The 7,238-nt window shown below is 37.5% G+C and overlaps 1 pseudogene across 1 annotated transcript; it reads left to right on the forward strand.

Annotated features, from left to right (window-relative positions):
• Window positions 1–3,808: 3,808 nt before the first annotated feature.
• LOC104590938 (metallothionein-like protein 2) lies at window positions 3,809–4,661 on the forward strand (annotated as a pseudogene). The gene is made up of 3 exons (XR_016081471.1): window positions 3,809–3,907; window positions 4,010–4,090; window positions 4,239–4,661. The product of XR_016081471.1 is annotated as a metallothionein-like protein 2 (transcript).
• Window positions 4,662–7,238: the final 2,577 nt, after the last annotated feature.

Consider the following 7,238-nt stretch of genomic DNA (forward strand, 5'->3'; position numbering starts at 1 on the left):
GGGCTAAGCCACCTTATAAAAATCCAGGGACTGTGGACAGATGCAAGATTAGTCCATCAGGTATTACCCTCAATGGTCTTACACTTAACCTCTCAACCAATAATTATCAGACACTACCCGACAAGAGAGGACCTCTCCCTCGGTTGCAAGGAACAGTGCTGCACTCTCTACTCACATGGATCCCGGGAATTAAAACCTTTTGCAAACATTTTGAAACCGTAATATATATGTATATCTTTATATAAATATATTTTGCAAAAAACAAATTTCAACGATTAAAATCGGCTGCCTGCAGCTTTGGTTTCCATCAGAGAGAGTGCATCCCCGATCATTACCTTTGTCCGACAAAGGGGCTGATCCTGTCACTATGATCACCCACTCAGATGAATTCTTAGACTGTCCCAACATACCCAGGTTTTGACCCCCTCTAAGGATTTCACTGATTGGCATATCAAAAACAACACAATCTAACACCTAGTGCAGTATCATAATCGAGTGTAGGGGTCAGGTGTAACTTTCAAGTTTTGCCAACTAATCACCAAGGTCCATGGCAATACTAGAATTCTGGTCTGGTTCAATGTTTCAAGTAAACCTACACTGCATGTACCTCGGGTCTCACCCTGGCAGCTGAGATAGGCTACCCCAACCAACTTGGCGGCACATCGGTGTCAGCCTTATCAGGATAAATCTCCCCAAATCTATCCAACGGCTGTGAACATTCTAAACTAACATGAGTCTCATATGTGTCTAGTTTAAGGGTATTACACAGAAAGTCACCATAATAACATGAATCAAATATGTACTTTATTCATTTACATTAAATGTCATAAGGTACATCATTTCGACTGGAACTAAGGGCATCATACACTGTGTAACAACTTGCACATGCATCCTGAAAGAAACAAAGTAGTAGACTAGCTCGTGAACGAGAACCCATCATCTTCCATGTCTATACATGGGCCACGGGTTACCTTGACTAGTAGATTGCTCAAGTTGCATATTTCCTAGATTAGGTTAACATTTCCCTTTGTACCAACAGAACTAGGACTGTAAATTGATAAAATCATATTTGATATAGGTATATTAGATCCAGATTTGATTCATTTATATTTGAATTCGAATTGGATCTTATCCATTCAATTTATATGAGAATTGAATCAATTTGAATTGCAAATGAATGTTGAATAGTATAAATATATTAAGCTAAAAATGGTCAAATATTATATGGTATTAATAAAATGAATAAAAATGATTTTGGTATTATATTTTATGAAGAGAATTAATAAAAAATTACTTGTATAAAACTTAAACCAATCAAAATTTAGTGAAAACATAATATTCTGAACTCAAGATGTTCAGAGTTCGCTTCTGAAAGTTTATTGAAAATTTTCCGTAACAGAAATTTCGTTGCAAAATATTTTATGACAGTTTTATCTTAAAATAGTCTTCAACGATTCAACCAAATAGAAAATTGACAGTTAAACTTGAAATGCCTAGATAGTGCTGATATGGTTTGAAACACTAAACAAATTTCCCCAGAAAACCTGGGCCTTTTCTTCCCTGATCTTATATGTGAATGGAGTGGGAATGGGAAAAGATATTTTTGCCCCAAACCAGAGATGGGTTTTATTTTATATATACTTATTCCAATCTAATGGTAAATTATTAAAATATCCCTGAATTTAATTTTAATTTTTAAAATATCCCTGGATTTCTTTCAAAATCCTAAATCCTAGGACCCCATAACCTCATTTGTAAAATGCTCTCAAATTCTCATAATCCTATTTCTAAATTATCCCCAAATTTTGATGTATTTTTAGACAATTGTCTCTGAGGAAAATTTGAGAACTCCACGTCCTTGATGGGAGGGAATGCCTTGCCCCAAATCTGCCCTATACATAGTATATGATGTTTGGAAAGTGGAAACAACTGCAATTGTTGTAGTTGAGTTTGTGGCACAACATCCTTGGTTATGGTGAGACATGATTGTTAGGTTAGGTTATCTAACGTAATCGTGGCCGAAGCCCCCGAAGGCCAAAACCATATAGTTACAAACTTACAATAATTAAAACAAAGGTCATTTTCTAAAACACCCCTATAGTTGTAGCCAATTTACTTAATCGACCTTCTGTTAAAAGAATTCTTAATTTGTATTGCTATCTAGAAACGGTAACATTAAGTGAAAAATGTTTAAGGGCATGGACCCTTTTTTCCAAAAATACCCTTAGGACCTCATATCTTTTAGAAGAATACAATTTTTGGATTTAATAGAATGAAGGAGAGAAAAATGGCATCCCGGGTTCTTAATCTACAACGTGCCTTTCTCCGTAAAACAAAGAATAAAATTCATGGAACAAAATTGTTTTCTGCATTTTCTTAGGGGAAAGAATAATATTATTTTATTTTATTTTTTATAAATTAAATTAGGTAAAATACAAACAGCTCCCCTGAAGTTTCTGATAGTCATAAAAGCCTCCCCTACAGTTTCACTTTAGCAAAAACCTCCCCTCTATTTTTGAAAAATTCAACAAATACCTCCCTTCCATTAATGACCAAAACAAAAAACATTAAAGAGATGATCATTTTTTCAAAATACTTATTTTACCCATTTACGAATGAATGTACATCTGTTTTTACTAAAATAGCCCTGTCTCAACAACTTCACAATCTGCTCGAACACTGTTCATCTTCTTCTTCACGACGGGCAGTGACAGAATGGCAGTACACTCCCTCCTCCAGCCCTCCCAGTTTTTACTAAAATAGCCCTCCCAGTTTTGAATTACAGCCTACCCCTTATAAATCACACATCCTTCATTCACCTCAACGGTGGATCAGATTACCAAAATCCATGAAACTTTATATCTAGAAGGAAAGGAACGGCACATTTCATGCCGTTCAGCAATCCATATTACACGAAATAATGATCATCTCATCGGGAGACGTACAATATAATAATGTTGTAAACTCTTTATTTTGCTTTGCTGTTATCATATTCCTTGCATTTTTTATAAATTATTCCCTTTTCACAAAAAATAAATAAATAAATAAATCTACAATCTCTTCCTTTTCACCCTTTGGTTTGCTATCATGCTACGCTTTCCATAAACAAATACGAATGATGACCTCCGCATATTTTTTCTCTTCTCAATTCCATTATATTACATTGGAGCTTGATTAATGTATGATATATTTGTTTATGACTGGGAACAAGACGATCAAGACAATTAGGATGGTGACTTGGAAAAAAGGATAATTAGGATGGAATGGCTCTGTTCATGGCTGCACCGGAGCAATTGACTTTGTTATTAATTTGGTTACTATTTCTCTCCCCCAAAATTTGACCAAGGTTAAGCAAAACACCCTCTTTATATGTGGAACTATAGGGATAGAAAAGGAAATTCGTATCGTATAGAATGCCCAAAATTAAGATAAGATGATAATTTAACCAATCACAATCAGAAGTCCTTGGTTGAATTTGAGTAAAATAGTATGCCATTTGATTTTGTTATTAATTTGTTAAGTACATACCATACCTGCTTTTATTAATATCACTATAATTAAAAACCAAAATTATTGGGGTTGGTGGGAACAGATGCATACTTGCGGAAAGAATGGAGAGGTGGGGAGGGCGGTGTTTGGAAAGACAGAAAGTAGACCAGGAAACCGGATAAGATGGTGACACGTGTATGGTTGGTACGCTCTGTTCCCTGTTGCCTGTTGCCTCTCCTCATGTGCATTATATTATAAGTAGGAGCCAAGGTGCTCAACATAAAACTAAAAACACCTTAGCTTTGCTATTTCTTTCTTGCACCCTTTTCATCTCATCTTTTTATAATACTATCTCTGAGGAAATGTCTTGCTGTGGTGGAAACTGTGGCTGTGGATCTGGCTGCAGCTGCGGTGGATGGTAGTTTTTCTATTCCCAACCAGGACCTCTCTAATCTCACTCTCTCTCAATGGGTTAAATATATATCTCACTATTTTCCATTTTTTTTGGATGTGGTTGCAGATGCAAAATGTACCCAGACATGAGCTTCTTTGGCGAGAGGACAATCACTGAAACCATTGTTGTTGGGGTTGCTCCTCAGAAGTAGGCAGCTTTCTTTTAAATAGAAAATATTTAGTTGATCCTCATCTATATATATCACAAGTTTGTTTACAGAGTAAACTCCTTTTAATAAGGTGTAAATATGTTCCTCCAATTTGTGTGATAATTCAATAATTAAATTTGGTTGCAGATACTCGGAAGCAACTGAAATGAGCTTTGGAGCCGAGAACGAAGGCTGCGGGTGCGGATCCAACTGTAGCTGTGACCCTTGCAACTGCAAATGAGATCAGGGGAAAATTGAACAAATAATGTTATCGTTATGTATCAATATGTAATGTGTACCCGTGTTTGTGTCATTGTGTGTGTGTTGGGTTTCATCCTCGTATGAAGTTTTCTTTATGATCAGTCTGAGTCTGAAGAAAATAAAGTAGTCATGGCCAGCTTCATATGATCTTACAATGTTGGGTTTGTAATTGGTGCTGTTGTTTGTAGTACCATGTATGTCACTCATGTGTGGGTATATCAGGGCTCTTTTATGTATGACGACCAATGAGAGGAGAGACTTTGGATAAATTTGGATTATATTAGACAAAAGTTATTGCATCAACTATATATATACACTCACACAGGATTCAAGGGTGACAGAGTAGGTTAACCCAACTCAACAAGTGTTTGAATACTTGAATTTCTTTTTTTAAAAAAGAAGGGTTCGAGTAGGGGAGAGCAAATAGGTAGGCTTTACGCAGAAGAAAATGGAATTGACTTCGAACTATCCTTGGACAAACCCATCCTGGAAAAAACTAGCAGATAGTCTCCTTCCTACCCTCTGTAACACCACCTATACCTGAAGCCCTGGGATTCTCAAGACTGCAACCACTAAGACTAAAGCCCTGAAAAAACCATTTTCTGTAGATTGCAAAAATAATGGTTTCAAGTTTGAATTCTTCTTGCAATTTGTAAGCAATGATTTGGCTTATTTCCAAACAACAGTCTTGGGTTTCAAAAGCAAAAGGAAAGAAATAGGTTTTCAACTCCATATTTATGTTCTGATTATACTCAGCAGAAAAGTAATTTGATTTGCGTTCAGCCATGCACTCTAGCTTTTGAAGGAATGAGAGATCCATCCTAAGGATGCCCAAATCTTGCGAAATAAAGGGGCAAATTTCAAAAATTTTTCTCTCCCTTCAACTAGGAATCGCATTCCCTATTTAGAAAATCATATTTTCAATGATCAATCTTGAACCATAAACTGAACCAGATCAGAACCAAAAAGAGTAGGAGAGGATTATACCTGATACGGAGAAATAATATCTTCCAACGAAGGTGTTCACGCCCAAGGAAGGATCCAAAGACTGCTCCCACTGAAAATGGCGTACTGTAGGATGGAGCAGAATCAGTAGTGTCCTTCTCCAAGAACTCTGTCCTTCGCAAGAAACAGCAAGATAGCACATGAGCACAGCTTCCTTTCAATTCTTTCACAAAGAACTGATGTCAAGATCGAACCTTGACTTCTCCCACAAAGTTGGAGATCGAACTGGATGTCTGGCGGCTGCAGGAAAGAGGCGACAAGAAAGATCTTTGTAGGAATTGCAGAAATCTTTCTTCTGTGATTTCAGCTCTGAAGAGGATGTGAATCATTGTCTTCTCTAAAGGCTGCCGCCCCCTCCTTATTTGTAACCCCAAATGATCAGCTCCTAATCCAATTAGGAGTTGGTGATCCAAATCTTATTTGGATCAAAACATCTCTTTAGGTGATAAGGATAAACCCTTATCTTATCTGCAGATTAGATCAGCCATCTCCTAAACTCATTAGAAGGTTTCTAGATCTGAATCATATTCAAATCTGGACTCTTTGAGTGGATAGGATTAAGACCCTATTGTTAGACAATTTTGTATGCCCTTAGCTTCAATCCGATTTGATGTACTTTTGACATTTAGTGTAAATAAATAAAGTGCATGTTTGATTCATGTTGTTTGGTATAATTCTGTGTAAGACCCTAAAACTGGATACTTATAGAGACTCATGTTAGTTTTAAATGTTCACAGCCATTGGATAAGTCTGGGGAGATTTATCCTACCAAGGCTGATACTGGTGTGCCACCAAGTGCTGGGATGGCATGTCTCGGCCACTAGGGTAAGACCCAAGGCACATGCAGTATGGGATTACTCGAATCCTTGAACCGGAGCAGATTTCCAGTGTTGCCCTGGACCTTGGCGACAGATGGGCAAAACTGGAAAGTTACACCTGACCCCTAGACTCGATTATGACACTTCACTAGGTGTCGGATCGGGCTGTCTTTGATATGCAAATCAGTGAGATCCTTAGCAGGGATCAAAACCTGGGTATGTTGGGACTGTTTGAGAATTCATCTGAGTGGGTGATCATAGTGATAGGATCAGCCCCTTTGTCGGACAAAGGTAATGATCGGGAATGCACTCTCTCTGATGGAAACCAAACTGCCGGCAGTTGATTTTAATTGTTGGAATTTTGTTTTGCAAAATTAATATATATATATATATATATATATATATATGTATATGTACGGTTTCAAAATATTTGCAAATGGTTTTAATTCTCGGGATCCATGTGAGTAGAGAGTGCGGCACTGTTCTTTGCAGCCGAGGGAGAGGTCCTCCCTTGTCGGGCAATGCTTGATCATTAAGGGCTGAGAGATCCATCGTATGGACGCCCAAATCTTGCGGAATAAAGGGGCGAATTTCAAAAATTTTTCTCTCCCTTCAACTGCGAATCGCATTCCCTATTTAGAAACTCATATTTTCAAATATCATTCTTGAACCATAAATTGAACCAGATCTGAACCAAAAGGAGTAGGAGAGAATTATACATGATACAGAGAAACAGTATCCCCCAACGAAGGTGTTCATGCCCAAGGAATGATCCAAAGACTGTTCCCACTGAAAATGGCGCAATGCAGGATGGAGCAGAATCAATAGTGTTCTTCTCCAAGAATTCTGTCCTTCGCAAGAAACAACAGGATGGCACGTGAGCACAGCTTCCTATCAATTCTATCTCAATGAACTGATGTCAAGATCGAATCTTGACTTCTCCCACAACTGGAGATCGAACTTGTAAACAGGGCGACAAGAACAAGGAGGCGGCAGGAAAGAATTCAGTTATGTTAGTTTCTAGAAAAGGATGTAGAACATAGAGACCATTCTCCAGTTCCCC

The sequence above is a fragment of the Nelumbo nucifera genome, chromosome 1 (assembly GCF_055504915.1).
Source record: "Nelumbo nucifera cultivar China Antique chromosome 1, China Antique-T2T, whole genome shotgun sequence".
Lineage (NCBI taxonomy): Eukaryota > Viridiplantae > Streptophyta > Magnoliopsida > Proteales > Nelumbonaceae > Nelumbo > Nelumbo nucifera.